Below are 18810 nucleotides of genomic sequence, written 5' to 3' on the forward strand. Positions count from 1 at the left end.
ATATTCAGAACCCTGAATGCCAGGTCATCCATATTTGACTGCATTAGGTACAGAAGAGCTGCAAGTCTGGCATCACTAGTATTCCTTCAAATAAAGGTGTGTCCAGAGAGTATTACAAGAGTTGTAGTGTATGAAAGATTTAATGTGTAAATATTCCTTTACATGTGATTTGTTCCTTTATATAAAATTACATAGAAATTACAACACGGAAACAGACCATTCAGTCCAACCAGTCCATGTCGGTGTTTATCCCCCACATGAGCAGTAGTCCTAATCCCCTGTGCCCCCTGTTCTTTTATCTTTTCTTCAACCACCTATCCAATCTATTCCTATGCTCCTACGTTCCTTCCTGTACGTATATGGTCTCTCCTTCAAGCACTAACTCCAATAGTGCATTCCACAGCCTCACAACTCTCTGTAAAAAGGTCTCTCCTGCTCTCTGTCCTAAATCTCTCACATTCAATCTGATATCTATATCCCCTCATTCTGGATCCCTTAATCAATCAAAACAGTCTGTTGCTATCTAGTCTGTCCCATCCCTTCATAATTTTAAACACCTTTATCAAATCAACCTTGTAATCAACTTTGTAATCTTCACTGTTCTGAGAAGATTGCCCTGAGAAGCTCTGTGGACTTTGTGCTGATGGTACTTCCATGATGGTGTCAGGCAGGGTCTCCAGGATTTTAAGCCAGTGACAATATATCCAAGGCAGGACGGTGTGTAGCTTGGTGGGGAACTTGGAGGTGATGGTGTTCCCACGATACTGCGGCTCTTATCCTCAGCGGTAGAGGTCGTAGAGCTTGAAGGTCTTGTGAAAGAGAACTTGGTGAGTTGCTCCTGTAGATGGTACATACTGCAGCCACATAAATTCAGTTAATTAATCAGTAATTAAAAGAAACACTTAAAAAAAACAGCTAATCGGAAATCAGGCTTGAAATGTTCTTTTCCATTAGGTCAGGGGATTATGGTAAGCCACATGTGGGTTTTAAACTAATCCACTAAAAACCACAGAAAAGTTGCAGAGCCTAAGGATTGCAGAATTATACACATATCATACAGTCACTGTAGAACTTCCTCAAAAACATCTTAATCAAATCTTAGAAATGTAGGGTTTTTTTGTTGTTGTTGGTTTTTCTTCCTTCCCCTTCTTTCCGCTCATGAAAGTGTTGACTCCATATTGGGGGTCAGTTCCATAAACGCTTGTCACACCCACCAGTATCTTGCCCCAAATGGCCATCCTTTCATGGGGGTGCAAGTCAATGGAAAAGGAAATCAGGTGGACTGTAAAACCTTGCTGCCGGTGCGCTATCGTCCGTTTTGCGCTGTCATCCATTTTGCGCTATTGTCCAAGACGAATTTCACGCCCCTAACATTAGCCTTGACAGAGACTGTTAGCAGGCTATTAAATCACTGGAGAATCAAAGCTGAGCTTGATTCTGTCTACCTGATAGCCACAACAATGTGCACTTCCATGAAGGGTTCACTGAATAACAATGGGTGAAAACCAGGGCCGATTTCCCCATATCTAATCCAGGGTCACTCCACTCAATGGGTAACATATCTATTGTCAGTATATTAATAACTCAGCACAGACCAGGGATCAAACCTGGGTCTTTCTTGATCTGTTTTGTTCATCTACTCACTGGAGAAATCTACTGAACCATCAAATTGAGAAATATCAGCACTAGGGAATGGAAGATTGTCATATCAGCCATAGCATAGTTCAATGCACGATAAAGCTCTCTCTGCTTTGCCCTAAACGACCATTTAATGTTACCGTTCAATTTGTACTCCAGTGGGCATAACATTGTGCCATCTAACATTACATGACCGTCAATCAACTGAACATTGTTGCGCCCATTTTTTGGGCAAAAAAAAATTCAATGTTAGGGGGATGAATTTTGGGTCAAATCTCCGGTGTCCAATCTTCCCCGGAAGTGTGCTGGCTGCCAAATTGGAAGCCAGCAACCTCTATGTGTGCAGGGCATCCACCTGAAAAGGCGTTAAGCACCATACATATGCAAATTGGGGTCCTAAAGCCGAGTGTAAGGCCCCAATGTAAAATTGGTCATCAAATGGGCGGAACTTGTGCCGCCCACACTCTGCTCAATTGTTCCGGGTCTTCAGCGGCCTATCAACGGTATTTAAAGGGACCGCTAGAGGCCATCCACAAAAAGGTAAGAAAACTTTTTTATAGTTTCATTTCTGTGGAACCGGGAACAGGGGTAGGGCATTGGACCCCTTGAGTTTGTTCCGCCATTCAATTAGATTATAGCGGATCTATACCTCAACTCCATTTATTCGCCAATGCTCCATCCTCCTTGATACCCTTACCTAACAAAAATCTATCGAACTCTGTCTTGAAAATTTCAATTCAGCCAATATCCACAACCTATTGGGGAGTGGGTTCCAGATTCCCACCACCCTTTGTGTGAAATAATATTTCACCACCAGGGGAAATCTTTTCTCTGTATCTACCCTATCAAATGCCTTACCATTTTAAATACCTTGATTAGATCATCATTCGACCTTCTAAACTCAAGGGACTACAAACCAAGTTAATGCAAACTGTCCTCATAATTTAACCCCTTAAGCCCTGGTATCATTCTGGTGAATCTGTGCTACATCCTCTCCAAAGCCAATATATACTTCCTGAGATTCAGTGCTCAAAGCTGAATGCAGTACTCCAGTTGGGGTCTGACCAAGGCTCTGTATAACTGAAGCATCACTTCCTCACTTTTGTACTCCAAATCTCTTGAGATAAAGACCTACCAAAGTTACGGCAGGAGAATGCCAGAAGTGCTATGAATTTTCAAGGCTATTATCTTTTTCGCTTTAGACTAAGTTGAAAAAGAAATCAACCCACCAGCTTGAAAGTAGTCTTGATGTGTTTATCTGGGGATGTTCTGCTCACACACCTGGATAGGTTGCAAGAAGAGCTGATTAGTGATCTTTCCCTCACCTCTAGCCTGCAACTTCACTCTTTCTGTCATAAACTTTCTCGTCTCTCTTTTTATTTTACTGCTATGATCATTGCTCCTCTAAACTTCCTTCCCTAGCTCCTCATAAGCTCTTAATATACCATCCTACGCAGTCGTCCTGCTCCCCGCAACTTCAATGTGTTGAAGGCTCGTCATGCCATCTTACTCTTACTCGTTCTGTGGGATTCTTTACTTGCCTCAGTCTTTCCTTCCTCCTACAATTCATGGGTGTTTAAAACCCAAGCTTGACATCACCTGGATGAATGAGGTAAAATTTATTCCGTGCTTTTCCTCTATTTTATTCCACATTGGCACTGTCTTATACTATGGGACTTTTCCTTTCACCTCTCATCCTTTCGTTTCTCTTTCTGTGGCTTGCATCCTGTCCTGCAGTAAATCCTTCTCGTCTGTTATCCCCATCCTCACTGGCTCTCTGCAATCAATTTCAATTCAAATCTCTCATTGTCCTGGCACCCCCTCCTGCCACACATTCACTCCCAAGCTCTTTAAACTTCCAACTCTCGTTTCTGTTTCCCTCCCCACCCCTGCCCCTCCCTTCGCCTTACCACTAGTGCCAAAGTTTTCAGCCACCTTGGCCCGACTCTCTGGAACTCCTTCCCTAAATCTCTCCATCTCTCCACTTCACTGTTTGATCCAGCCTTCACTCACCTTTCCTACATTCTCTCCCATGGCTTTGAATTTGTTTGTTTTATTATTCCTTTGTAAAGTGCCTTGCAATGTCTTGTATGTTAAACGTGCTACATAAATGCAAGTTCTCATTGTTGTTCTTCAACTGCCTCTAAAGGTGTATCAGATTCTTTTATAGGTTTCATTTCCATAAGTGAAGAAGTTACTGAGGAAAGTTCAGAAAAATGCTATTCGTCAACAACAAATACCTTACAAGGTATTTTTTTTAGTATTAATATATCTTTAGATCTATTGGCTTCTACAGAATTCTAAGAAAATCAGTCCTTTTTGTTTATAGTGATTGTATATTAGTTATTGTATCATCACTAAATCTAATGTTTTGGACTGTTGGACTATAACCTGGTGTTGTAAGATTCCCTACATTTGTCCACCCCAGTCCATCACCTGCATCTTCACATCATCACTAATTCTAAATAATTGTAACTAGATTTAATAGTGATCTCCCTTCAAGGGTGAGAGCATGATTTTAACTTGGAGCTCGGAGCTCAGTGGGTGGGTAGATTTGCATGTGGGGAATTCGGAAGTCAGGTGTGGCTTGTTTAAATCTGCGATCGCAACTCGATTGCAGGCAATTATTTTTGCTTCCGGGTTTCGCATCTCCAGGCTGCCCAGCGGGCCTACTGCACTCCCGAATGTCATGATTTAAAGCTCACTATTTAAAGGGCCAGTCCAAGAATGGATTTTGAAAGAGAAATGGAGTCCAGGAAAGCAAAGGCAGCACTTAGATTTATTGATGCCTCCCTAGATGTACTACTGGCTGCAGTGAGAAGCACGAGAGAGGTGATTTACCCAAACAATGGGAGAAAGAAGTCTGGATCTGTCACCAATAGGAGCATGGTGCCCAGGTCTTGGGTTCAGTACAGGAAGCGGTTTAATGACCTAAACAGGTTAAGAAAAGTGAGTGCATTTACAGATTCACCCACATCCTGTGAAATGCAACTCTGTGTTGGCATGCCTACTTCATCACATCACTCTTCACACCCACTTGAGTTTCAGCATCAACCGACCTTCACTTTCTATGCACTTCCTCATCTCCCCATTTGTGCACCCACCACTGCCACTCACCCCAATCGTGATGCAATGTGATATATCTGTCTGATAGTCACCCTCTGATGCATCTGTTTCATTGTCAGCCTCACCGAAAGCAACGTATCCATCGGGTAAAGATGTCGCCTTCAGTCACTCACAGGTCTGTTCTTTCTCCCCTTGTTGGAGAAGAGAGCGCAAAATGTAAGGGAGAGGAGCAAAACTGGAGGTGGACCACCACAAATAGTCTAGCTGACAGATGCAGAGGAGGAGACCATGGAGATCAGTCGCACCGTTGCATGCCTATCCGTCAGAGATGGAGAGACTAGCAACTGCAGATGGCTGTGACAGAACTTTAACATCCTTCACACACATGATGAATTGATTTTATCAATGATTGAACTAATCCGGACCTCAGTATGGTCAGTGGAAGGACTGTCAATTTTCCAATGACTAATTAATATCGGCTTCTGTTGTCTTCTGGGGTCTTCATGCCTTCAAGAGGAAGGAGCCGCGATGGAAGAAAGCGATTCCTCAGAGGATTTCATTCCTTCTGACATACAGCCACGCACCAGCGCAGATACTGGCACTTCGGTAGGTTATGTTAGACAGTTAGTTAGGTTGTCATCTGGTGATTCACCACTCACAAGTTTGTACGAGCAGACACTGATGGCAGGGGCAGCCGTGGAGAATCCGCGTCTGGGGGGGGCACTCCTCTGCAAGCTCTGCTCAGCTGAACATAGATGCTGAACCCCGGGGGCCATCGTTGAGAATGAGAATGCTAGAGGTGCAGCAGCAACTTTGCGAGGTACTGGAAAAAGCGCCACCCACACTCTCCACAATAGCGGAGAGGATGGAGGAGTCCAACTCCATCGCTAGTGGATTGGTGGCGCAGGTAAGTGCAGGAATGGAGAGAGTGGCAGCCTCCATTGTGCTTCAAGCACGGCTCTCAAATGAGTCCATTCAGGCCCTGACAACGGCCATGCGGACTCTGGATGCCTACATGTCTGCCGCCTTAAGCAGGCAGACAGATACTTTAGCTGTGGCCTCACAACGCGTCACAGATCTGCTCAACAACCTGCTGGCCAGCAGAGTGGTGGGAGTGATGTGGCCCTGGCCCAGGAGAAGGATGATGGTGAAAGGGGACATGGAGCAGTACTTTGGAATAAAAATTACTTTCCTTAGACTGACTTTTCCCTTTAATGATCTCTGTGTTAATGTTCTTCTTGTGCAATTGCTGTGTAAATGGCTAAAATACCTTTTTTGGTAATGTTTTTGCGTTTATTTAATTAACAAACACAAATGGTAAAGGCACAAAGTACACATTCTAACACTGTCACAATCCGTGCAAACAAGGAAGGCTGCTGTGGAGTTTACCAGGTCACGACTTTTCATTCTGACTTGCTGTAACAGGAAGAAATATCATTTTGACTTTATATAGCAGGTACATACACTGTAGACACACAGCAGACAGTGCGTGAACCAAGTAACCTCTGTATTCTTCCCCCTACCTCACCCCCCCCACCCAGTGTTCTAGTGCTTAGATTTCTGAATGGAGTTTGTATGAAATCTCTCTGTCCTCTATTTTAACAAATAGTGAACAAAAGAATTTAACACAAGCATATCAACACGATTGCTACTAACACGGCCCCCAGCAAGGGGTACTGTCAGTTTGATAAAGGTTCCATTATGGAGCATTGGCTCTGTTGCTCAAACAATCAAATAGCTTGTGTTAGCTTGGCCCAGTTGGTAATACTCTCACCTCTGCGTCAGATGGTTCTGGGTTCAAGCCCCACTCCAGAATTTGATCACATAATCTAGACTGATACTCCAATGCTAGTATTGAATACTGCTCAAAGTGTGTCTTTTAGATGGGACATTAAGCTGAAGCCTGTCTACCTGCTGTAATGGATGGCACAATTTGAAGAGGAGCATGGAGATCTCCCGTGTCTTGGCCAACATTCATCCTAGAAACTATTCAAAATGAACTGATTGTTCATATCCTTGCCATTTGTGGGATCTATGTGCTGTAACCTTTGCCTATATAACAATGATTGCACTTTTGAAATAAGTGATCTGTAAGCTTTGGGATATTTCTAAAGCACTAGGAATTTTCTCTCCTTTTAATCTTAATACCGATACTCTTGGAGAACTTGGTTCCTTTAGAACAACTCCATCCAGGCACTGACCTCAAAGGAATTTTGGCGTACCCTAAATCAAGCAAAAGCTCTTTTGGCAAAGACTGGTGAAAATATGACCAAGTGGAAGCTGAGAAACTGTCCCAGATGTGAATACAGAGAGTATTGGCAAACAGTTGAACAGAGAGGTTGAGAAGAGGGATAATGTAGCACCATCACAGTCGCAGAGAATGTCATTTCTGACTTGGATTTTCCTGACTTCCCCATTAAAACAATGTCCTGTTTTCGTATATCCTCATACCTCTTCAGAAAGCGACCTGTCTTCCTTCTTGTGCTGAAATGGAGATCTATAGATATATCCCAAGTGTTTGCCTGGAATTGTTCATATTAGAAATGACAGTGCATGAACCAAGTCTGTGTGTCTTGTAGCTTTCTACCATAGGAATGACTCCATTTACCTCCCAGGTGACCCTGACATAGACAGACTGGTGAAATGGGCAGACACATGGCAGATGCAATTTAATGCAGATAAGTGCGAAGTGATGCATATGGGGAGGAACAACCTGGAGAGGCAGTATAATCTGAATGGTAATATTTTGAGGGGGGTGCAAGAGCAGAGGGACCTGGAGATGCATATTCACAAATCTTTGAAGGTGGAAGGGCAAGTGTATGGGATACTTGGCTTTGTAATAGGGGCATTGAATACAAAAACAAGGAAGTCATGCTAATCCTTTACAAATCACTGGTTAGTATTGTGTACACACTTGGCAACACACTTTAGGGAGGATATCAAGGCCTTGGAGAGGGTACAGAGGAGGTTTACCAGGAAAGTACCAGGGATGTGAAACTTCAGTTATGTGGAGAGACTGGAGAACCCGGAATTGTTCTCCTTAGAGCAGAGAAGTTTAAGCGGAGGCCTAATAGAGATATTCAAAATTATGAGGCTTTTGATAGAGCAAGTAGGGAGAAACTGTTTCCTCTGGCAAGTGGGTCAGTAGCCAGAGGTCATAGATTTAAAATAATTGGCAAAAGAACTTGGTAGGAAATCAGTGGAAATTTTTTCACTCAGCAAGTTGCTAAGATCTGGAATGCACTACCTGAAAGGGTGGTGAAAGCAGATTCCATAGGTACTTTCAAAAGGCAATTGGACATGTACTGGACTAATTTGCAGGGAAACGGGGAAAAAGTTGGGATGTGGGACTAAATTGGACAGCTCTTTCAAAGAGCCAACACAGGCACAGTGGGCTGAATGGCCTCCTTCTATGCTATGATATACATACGTATGGTGACACCATCTCCTTTTCTGTCCACTCTCTTTTGTGAGACTGGATACCGTTGAAAGTTACACTGCTCTGTTGTCAGTCTTCATGATCCTCGTCTTTATTTTCCAATCTCTCCACAGCCTCACTCCACCCTAGCATGGCAATCACCTCCAGCTGTATATCCCCGCACCCACCCTCCACTCCTCTGAATCCAGATTACTGTTCATTTCCCATTCCCTTTGCTCCATCATCAGTGGCTGGTCTGCCCGATGGAAATCTCTCCCAAAATCTTTTCTTCTTGCTACCTCCTGGTCTGCCTTCAAAACCACTCTTTATGCCAGCCTTTGGCCTCCCCCTTGTCAACTCCTTTTCTCTACCTTTTTTCTGTATATTGGGCACCTTTTGCTTGCTTGCAAAGCACTCTGGGAAGTTGTCTTGACATGAGGAGCATGTGGAAATGTAAGCTATGTCTACCTTTGACTCATCTGCAGGTCAGAGCTATGGATTTATTCCACACTTATTACCATTGAAGTTTACAGCCAAGGAGGAGGCCATTCAGCCCATTGTGTCCGTGCTGGATCTTTGCTGGAGTAATTCAAAACTAATCCCACTTTAACCCTCTCTTCCCTTTGCCCAGTATCTTCCTCTGCTTCAAATATTTATCCAATTTTGCTATGAAAGCTGTCATGATCTCTGCCTCAACCACTCCCTGTGGCAAAGCATTCCATGTGTCAAGAACCCTCTGTGTAAACATATTTCTTTGGATGGGCAATAAATGCCGACCTTGCCAGTGATGCCCATATTCTGAGAATGGACTTTAAAAAACGCTGGGTGACCAATCCGGATTTGGGTCATTTGAACATTGGTAATTGCCTCTCTTGCCACACGAGAGTGGTAGTTGTAGTAGTTGTTATAATTTGTAGGCTTTAGTATTTGAAAGTGAACAATACGGTAAGATTGTAACTATTGACCTGAACTATTTACAACATCACCATCTTCTGGCATAGAAACAGTACTGCATAGATAAGGTTTTAAATGACCATTTTATCAGTTACTGCATTATTATAGATGGAAAGTGGTTCAGGACAAAATGAAAAATTCATGTGAAGGGATACATCAATCATATTTACCATTATTGGTTTTGTAAATTAGCATGCTAACTGGAACACCGACCATATATTAAATTTAGTACATGGGGTGTGTGTTTCATTAAAAACGGTCCTTGGTACAACAACAATAACTTGCATTTTTTTGTATCTCTAACATAGTAAAAGGTCTCAAGGCACTTCAGAGGAGCGATTTTCAAACAAGATTTGACACCGAGCCACATCTGGAGATATTAGGTCAGGTGACCAAAAGTTTGGTCAAAGAGGTAGATTTTAAGGAGCGTCTTAAAGAAGGAGAGAGAGGTAGAAAGGTGGAGAGGCTTAGGGAGGGAATTCCAGTGCTTAGGGCCTAGGCAGCTGAAGGCACGGACACTAATGGCGGAGCGGTTGAAATTAGGGATGCGCAAGAGGCAAGAATTGGAGGAGCACATAGATCTCGGAGGGTTGTAGGGCTGGAGGAGGTTACTGAGACAGGGAGGGGGTGAGGCTATGGATGGATTTGAAAACAAGGATGAGAATTTTTAAATCGAGGCATTCCTGGGCCGGGAACCAATGTAGTTCAGTGAGCACAGGGGTGATGGGTGAACGCAACTTGGTGCGAGTTAGGATACGGGCAGCAGAGTTTTGGATGAGCTCAAATTTATGGAGGGTGAAAGATGGGAGGTTGGCCAGGAGAGCATTGGGATAGTCAAGTCTAGAGGTAACAAAGGCATGGATGAAGGTTGCAGCTGCAAATAAGCTGAGGCAAGGGCGGAGAAAGGTGATATTACGGAGGTGGAAGTAGGCGGTCTTGGCGATGGAGCGGATTTATGGTCAGAAGCTCATCTCAGGGTCAAATAGGATGCCAAGGTTGCGAATAGTCTGATTCAGCCTCAGACAGTGGACAAGGAGAAGGATGGAGTCGGTGGCTAGGGAACAGAGTTTGTGGCAGAGATCGAAGACAATGGCTTTGGTCTTCCCAATATTTAGTTGGAGGAAATTTTTACTTATCCAGTGCTGGATGTCGGATAAGCAGTGTGACAAATAAGAGACAGTGGAGGGCTCGAGGGAGGTGGTGGTGAGGTAGAGCTGGGTGTTGTCAGCATACATGTGGAATCTGACGTATTTTCGGATGATGTCACGGAGGGGCAGCATGTAGATGAGAAATAGGAGGGGTCCAAGGATAGATCCTTGGGGGACTCCAGAGGTAACGGTGCAGGAGTGGGGAGAAGCCATTGAAGGCGATTGTCTAGCTACGACTGGATAGATACGAATGGAACCAGGGGAGCACAGTCCCACCCAGCTGGACATCAGAGGAGAGGCGTTGGAGGAGGATGATGTGGTCAACCATATCAAAGGCTGCAGACAGATCAAGAAGGATGAGGAGGGATAGTTTACCATGGTCACAGTCACATAGGATGTCATTTGTGACTTTGATAAGGGTCATTTCAGTACTATGGCAGGGGTGGAAACCTGATTGGAGGGATTCAAATATGGAGTTGCGGGAAGGATGGGCACGGATTTGGGAGGCGACAACACGTTCATGGTCTTTGGAGAGGAAAGGGAGGTTGAAGATGGGGTGGTAGTTTGCAAGAACAGAGGGGTCAAGGGTGGGTTTTTTGAGGAGGGGGTGATGATGGAAGGTTTGAGGTGGAGGGGGACAATACCTGAGGAGAGGGAACCGTTAACAATATCAGCTAACGTGGGGGCCAGGAAGGGAAGTTGGGTGGTCAGCAGTTTGGTGAGAATAGGATCAAGGGAACAGGAGGTGGGTCTCATGGTCAAGATGAGCTCGGGGAGATAGGAGCGAGAGTAGAGAAAGGTGTGAGTTCAGGGCTAGGGCAGGGGGGGAAGCATGGGGGATGTTTGGCTTGGTGGGCTAGAGGAAGGGAGGGAAGTGGTAAAGGGGAATGGAGGGAAGTGGTAAAGGGGAATGGAGGGAAGTGGTAATGGAGAAGGGAGGGAAGTGGTAATGGGGAAGGGAGGGAAGTGGTAAAGGGGAATGGAGGGAAGTGGTAAAGGGGAAGGGAGGGAAGTGGTAATGGGGAAGGGAGGGAAGTGGTAAAGGGGAATGGAGGGAAGTGGTAAAGGGGAAGGGAGGGAAGTGGTAAAGGGGAATGGAGGGAAGTGGTAAAGGGGAAGGGAGGGAAGTGGTAAAGGGGAATGGAGGGAAGTGGCAGAGGCAGAGGCAGTTGAATATCCTCCAACAATCCCTTAATCCTGCATTAAAGAACAGTGAAACATTCAGCCAACTTCCATATCAATGACACACTGACAATACAGACTCAGGAGCAGCTAGAAAACCACATCACAGACCAAAATGACAAGGTGATGAATTTAATTCCCAACCCAATAATTGCCTTCCATTCTTTTCTTACCCAAGTATCAACCCATGGTGTATTTCTTCTAAGAAGCTTCCAGCTCCTACAAAGTGCTCCCCTAGTTACTGGAAGTCTGCTGTTGCTCATGTTGGGACCCATGAGATGCTCATCCAAAAGACAGAACCTCTCAGCACTGCATCAGCCCAGATTACATGGTCATATCCGTAGTGCTTAGGTGATAACTATTAAGAAATTATTTTATAGTTTTCTCTCTTGAATTCTTTTTTCATTTAAGTTCTTTGAGTGAACCAGCTGAATCATTCTCAATTTGCAATGAAGTACATACAGTTTTGTGATGTGACTTTGCACCCAGGAATTGGGTTGAGACCACTCAAATAATTGGTACTCTTTTCAACTAGTAGGGAGGGGGAGAGATAGAAAGAGAAAGAGAGAAAGAGAAAGAAAGAGAGAAAGAGAGAGAAACTGCCTATCATCCTATTAATTTGAATTGGATTCAAACCAAAGACTCAGAGGTGGAAGGATAAGAACATAAGAAATAGGAGCAGGAGTATCAGGCCCCTCGAGCCTGCTCCGCCATTCAATAAGATCATGGTTGATCTTCAACCTCAACTTCACTTTCCCGCCCAATCCCCATATCTCTTGATTCCCCTAGAGTCCAAAAATCTATCGATCTCAGTCTTGAATATACTCAACGACTGAGCATCCACAACCCCCTGGGGTAGGGAATTCCAAAGATTCACAAATCTCTGATGAAGAGATTTCTCCTCATTTCTGTCCTTAATGGCTGACCCCTTATCCTGAGACTACAGCCTTTAGTTCTAGACTCTCCAGCCAGGGGAAACAGCCTCACAGCATCTACCCTGTCATGCTCTCTCAGAATCTTATATGTTTCAATGAGATCATTTCTCATTCTTCTAAGTTCCAGAGAGTACAGGCCCATTCTACTCAATCTCTCATCATGGGACAATCCTCTCATCCTAGGAGTCAATCTAGTGAACCTTTGTTGCACTGTCTCTAAGGCAAGTATATCCTTCCTTAGGTAAGGAGACCAAAACTCTACATAGTACTCCAGGTGTGGTCTCACCAAATACCTGTACAATTGCAGCAAGACTTCCTTACTCTTGTACTCCAACCCTCTTGTAATAAAGGCCAACATACCATTTGCCTTCCTAATTGCTTGCTGTACCTGCATGTTAACTTTCGGTGTATCGTGTACAAGGACAACCAAATCGCTCTGAACGCCAACATTTAATAGTTTCTCACCATTTTAAAAATATTCTGCTTTTCTATTCTTCCTACTAAAGTGAATAACCTCACATTTCTCCACATTCTACTCCATCTGCCATGTTCTTGCCCACTCACGTAACCTGTCTATATCCCTTTGCAGACTCTGTGTCCTCCTCACAGCTTACTTTCCCACCCAGCTTTGTATTGTCAGCAAACTTGAATACATTACACTCGATCCCTTCATCTAAGTCATTAATATAGATTGTAAATAGCTGAGGCCCAAGTACCGATCCTTGCAGCACCCCACTAGTTACATCCTGCCAACCGGAAAATGAACCGTTTATCCCTACTCTCTGTTTTCTGTCCATTAACCAATCCTCTATCCCTGCTAATATATTACCCCCAACCCCATGAGCCCTTATCTTGTGTAACAACCTGTTGTGTGGCATCTTATCGAATGCTTTTTGAAAATCCAAATATACTACATCGACCGGTTCCCCTTTATCTACCCTGCTAGTTACATCCTCAAAAAACTCTGATGGATTTGTCAAACATGATTTCCCTTTCATAAAACTGTGTTGACTCTGCCTAATCATATTATGATTTTCTAAGTGCCCGATACTACGTTCTTAATAATAGATTCCAGCATTTTTCCAACTACTGATGTCAGGCTAACTGGCCTGTAGTTCCCTGTTTTCTCCCTCCCTCCTTTCTTAAATAATGGTGTTACATTTGCTGCCTTCTAATCCATTGAGACCGTTTTAGAATCTAGGGAATTTTGGAAGATCACAACCAATGCATCCACTATCTCTGCAGCTACCTCTTTTAGAACCCTAGGATGTAGGCCATCAGGTCCTGGGGATTTGTCGGCTTTTAGTTCCATTAATTTCTCCAGTACTTTTTCTTTACTAATATTAATTACTTTAAGTTCCTCACTCTTGTTAGACCCTTGGTACCCCACTATTTCTGGTATGTTGTTTGTGTCCTCTACTGTGAAGATAGATACAAAATATTTGTTCAATGTGAAATTCTATCATATTACGATCACTCTTCCCCAGAGGATCCCTTACTATGAGAATACTAATTAACCCTTTCTCATTACACAAGACAAAATCTAAAATAGCCTGTTCCCTGGTTGGTTCCACGATGTATTGTTCTAGGAAACTGTCTCAAATGCTTTCCATGAACTTGTTCTCCAAACTATTTTTGCCAATTTGATATGCCCAGTCTATAAGAAGATTAAAGTCCTACTTCCTGATCTTCCGAGCCAAGATCTTTTCTCACTACAGTCTTTATGTCATCCTTTATTATCAGGGCTACCCACCCCCCCACACACTTTTCTATTTTGTCTGTCTTTCCAAATAGTCAAGTACCCTAGAATGTTTAGTTCCCAACCTTGGTCACCTTGCAACCATGTCTCAGTAATGGCTACTAGATCAAACCCATTTATCTCTATTTGTGCCAACAATTCATCTATCTTGCTTCATGCATTCAGATAAAGCACCTTTAATTTTAACTTTTTACGATTTTTCCCTGGCTTGACCTTATTCACTGATGTACTATTACCGTTAAACTCTCTGTCCCTTCCTGACACACTCTGCTTATCTTTACCCAAATCACTACACTGTTCTATGGTCTTGCCTTTTCTCTTTAGATTATAAATTTACCCTGAACCTTCCCTCCCCCTTTTTAGTTTAAAGCCCTATATACCACCCTAGTTATTCGATTCGCCAGGACTCTGGTTCAGCCCGGTTTAAGTGGAGCCTGTCCCAACGGAACAACTCCCTCTTTTCCCAGTACTGGTGCCAGTGCCCCATGAATTGAAACCCCTGTCTCCCACACCACTCTTTGAGCCACACATTTAACTCTCTGATCTATTTGTCCCTATGCCAATTTGCACTTGGCTCAGGTAGGTTTTTTTTATTCGTTCATGGGACGTGGGCGTCGCTGGCGAGGTCAGCATTTATTGCCCATCCCTAATTGCCCTTGAGAAGGTGGTGGTGAGCCGCCTTCTTGAACCGCTGCAGTCCGTGTGGTGAAGGTTCTCCCACAGTGCTGTTAGGAAGGGAGTTCCAGGATTTTGATCCAGCAACGATGAAGGAATGGCGATATATTTCCAAGTCGGGATGGTGTGTGACTTGGAGGGGAACGTGCAGGTGGTGTTCTTCCCATGTGCATGCTGCCCTTGTCCTTCTAGGTGGTAGAGGTCGCGGGTTTGGGAGGTGCTGTTGAAGAAGCCTTGGCGATTTGCTGCAGTGCATCCTGTGGATGGTACACACTGCAGCCACTGTGCGCCAGTGGTGAAGGGAGTGAATGTTTAGGGTGGTGGATGGGGTGCCAATCAAGCGGGCTGCTTTGTCCTGGATGGTGTCGAGCTTCTTGAGTGTTGTTGGAGCTGCACTCACCCAGGCAAGTGGAGAGTATTCCATCACACTCCCGACTTGTGCCTTGTAGATGGTGGAAAGGCTTTGGGGACTTGGGGAATCAGGAGGTGAGTCACTTGCCACAGAATACCCAGCCTCTGACCTGCTCTTGTAGCCACAGTATTTATATGGCTGGTCCAGTTAAGTTTCTGGTCAATGGTGACCCCCAGGATGTTGATGGTGGGGGATTCGGCGATGGTAATGCCGTTGAATGTCAAGGGGAGGTGGTAAGACTCTCTCTTGTTGGAGATGGTCATTGCCTGGCACTTGTCTGGCACGAATGTTACTTGCCACTCATGAGCCCAAGCCTGGATGTTGTCCAGGTCCTGCTGCATGCTGGCTCGGGCTGCTTCATTATCTGAGGGGTTGCGAATGGAACTGAACACTGTGCAATCATCAGCGAACATCCCCATTTCTGACCTAATGATGGAGGGAAGGTCATTGATGAAGCAGCTGAAGATGGTTGGGCCTAGGACACTGCCCTGAGGAACTCCTGCAGCAATGTCCTTGGGCTGAGATGATTGGCCTCCAACAACCACTACCATCTTCCTTTGTGCTAGGTATGACTCCAGCAACTGAAGAGTTTTCCCCCTGAGTCCCATTGACTTCAATTTTACTAGGGGTCCTTGGTGCCACACTCGGTCAAATGCTGCCTTCATGTCAATGGCCACTTGAATGGCCTCCAGTACCACGGTGCCCTGGTCAAATTGCCCATTCTCCCTGCAGTCTTTGTTCTCATCCGCACAGGTAGCAAGTACCTTGTGCCTATTGGACAAGGGCAAAGGCTAAGGCTTCTCCACCACTGCATCCTTGGTCCCCTTACCTGCCTGACTCACAGTCACATCCTCCTGTCCCTGACCATTGACCAAATCTAAACCACTACCTAACCTAAGAGGTGTGACTGCTTCCTGGATCAAAGTGTCCAGGTAACTCCCCCTCCCTGATGCATCGCAATGTCTGCAACTCAGACTCCAGCTCTCAACAACTCTAAGCTGAAGTTCCTCGAGTTGCAGACACTTACCGCAGATGTGGTTGTTTGGGATCTCGCTGCTCTACACCAACTCCCACATGCTGCAGTTACAACACACCACCTGCCCTGCCATCTCTATCTCGCCTTGTTTTATATATTTAATTAGTAATACTCACCAGCCAATCACCTACCTGCTTTCCAGTGACATCACTTTTGGTCTTTTCTTTTGAATTCCCATGTCCGCTCCTGCTCTCTCTCCGCTCCCGCGCCATGTGTGGGCCACTTGCCTCTCACACCCATGTCCACTCCTGCCTCTCTCCGCTCCCGCGCCATGTGTGGGCCACTCACCTCTCACACCCAGGTCCACTCCTGCCTCTCTCCGCTCCCGCGCCATGTGTGGGCCACTTGCCTCTCACACCCATGTCCACTCCTGCCTCTCTCCGCTCCTGCGCCATGTGTGGGCCACTCGCCTCTCACACCCATGTCCACTCCTGCCTCTCTCCGCTCCCGCGCCATGTGTGGGCCACTTGCCTCTCACACCCACGTCCACTCCTGCCTCTCTCCGTTTCCACTTTATGTGTGGGCCACTCGCCTCTCACACCCACGTCCACTCCTGCCTCTCTCCACTCCCGCGCCATGTGTGGGCCACTCGCCTCTCACACCCATGTCCACTCCTGCCTCTCTCCGCTCCTGCGCCATGTGTGGGCCACTCGCCTCTCACACCCACGTCCACTCCTGCCTCTCTCCGCTCCTGCGCCATGTGTGGGCCACTCGCCTCTCACACCCATGTCCGCTCCTGCTCTCTCTCCGCTCCCACTTTAGGTGTGGGCCACTCGCCTCTCACACCCACGTTGACTCCTGCAGCTGTCCACTCCCACTCCATATGTGGGTCACTCGCCTCTCACACCCAGGTCCACTCCTGCCTCTCTCCGCTCCCACTTTATGTGTGGACCGTTCGCCTCTCACACCCAAGTCCGCTCCTGCCACTCTCTCTGCTCCCGCTTTATGTGCGGGCTGCTTGCCTCTCACACCCATAATGTGCCAACTCACTGTCACACACAGTACTTGCAATGATTGTGTGTTTAAGCTTTGGCACCAAACTAACATGGCGTCAAACACAAAAATTGATTTTCCTATCTCTGTGAAGTTACCAAAATATAATTATCAAGTCAATGTACTCCAGTACAGTGACATTGGGTCGAGCTGAGCTAGTCATTTATTTGCAAATTCTGTTTGCTCATTGTCAATATATGATAGCGCAAAGTACAAGGCAGCACAAGTTCCAATAATTCTCTTTTCCTGTTGAAGCTGGACTGATCACTGATGTACTGGTTGATGTGTCCCGATAAACTAAAAGTCAATTTGCTGTACCATACTTGCAGCTCTGTAATAATTAATACTGGTTAATTGTTGCCAGCGAAACTGCAGTCATTATCAATACATTACCATCCACAGGATGCATTGCAGCAACTCGCCAAGGCTTCTTCGACAGCACCTCCCAAACCCGCGACCTCTACCACCTAGAAGGACAAGAGCAGCAGGCACATGGGAACAACACCACCTGCACGTTCCCCTCCAAGTCACACACCATCCCGACTTGGAAATATATCGCCGTTCCTTCATTGTCGCTGGGTCAAAATCCTGGAACTCCCTTCCTAACAGCACTGTGGGAGAACCGTCACCACACGGACTGCAGCGGTTCAAGAAGGCGGCTCACCACCACCTTCTCGAGGGCAATTAGGGATGGGCAATAAATGCTGGCCTCACCAGCGACGCCCACATCCTGTGAACGAATTTTTAAAAAATTACTGTGAGTTCCAAGGAAATAGACATGTCTTATATTGACAAGCCTAGTTGAATGTCTGCTAATGTCTGCAGTTTCGCTGGCCCATTGTGGAAGGCGCAGCAGTGTTGAAAAGAACAGAAAACAAAGTAAATCAAGAAGTAATAATTAGGTGATGACCATGACAAAACATTTTCTTTCCAATTTTCTCTCCTGATTTTTTCCTTCAATTTCTTCCCTTCTCTCCTGATAGCATTAATTTCCTCACTGTTCTACAGTTCCACGGGAACTGGGATTCCTCTGGTATTTCACCCAAGTGGACATTATTGTGCAAGCCTTGATAGTGAGTGACATTCCTTGTTAGTGAGTGTCCTGGCCAATATTTATCCCTCAACCAACATCACTAAAAAAACAGATTATCTGGTCATTATCACATTGCTGATCGGGGGAGCTTGCTGTGTGCAAATTGGCTGCTGTGTTTCCTACATTACAACAGTGACTACACTTCAAAAAATACTTTGGGACCTCCTGAGGTCATGCAATATACTATATAAATGCAAGTCTTTCTTTCATGTAGGCTATTTGACAGTGGGGGACATCATAACCCATCCTGATCATATCCTTACCTGGCATCGGCACTCCAATATTTCCAGTGGCGGTCGATGTGTAGCAATTATAGGTGGGAACCGTACCTGATTTTCCATGCCCAGATCATTTAATGTACTCCCTTGCTCCCTTCCATTGCACAGAGTTCATTGAAGCTTAAAACATGTTGACGATCGCAACTAACTTGACCACCAATATGGAGGACTTACATCAGATATAAATAGAAATAAACTTCTGATTAAATAAATAAAAACTAGA

The 18810-nt window shown here is 45.2% G+C and overlaps 1 long non-coding RNA gene across 3 annotated transcripts; it reads right to left on the reverse strand.

Annotated features, from left to right (window-relative positions):
- Nucleotides 1-133: 133 nt before the first annotated feature.
- On the reverse strand, nucleotides 134-17182 carry LOC137322449 (uncharacterized). Of its 3 annotated transcripts, none has more exons than XR_010963130.1 (3): nucleotides 16451-17182; nucleotides 2868-2919; nucleotides 134-854 (listed from the first exon to the last, which is right to left on the reverse strand). It is a non-coding gene; the product is annotated as an uncharacterized lncRNA (long non-coding RNA). The 3 variants fall into 3 exon arrangements; XR_010963128.1 differs by having other exon boundaries at nucleotides 16355-17182; XR_010963129.1 differs by having other exon boundaries at nucleotides 16340-17182.
- Nucleotides 17183-18810: the final 1628 nt, after the last annotated feature.

The sequence above is a fragment of the Heptranchias perlo genome, chromosome 6 (genome assembly GCF_035084215.1).
Source record: "Heptranchias perlo isolate sHepPer1 chromosome 6, sHepPer1.hap1, whole genome shotgun sequence".
Classification (NCBI taxonomy): domain Eukaryota; kingdom Metazoa; phylum Chordata; class Chondrichthyes; order Hexanchiformes; family Hexanchidae; genus Heptranchias; species Heptranchias perlo.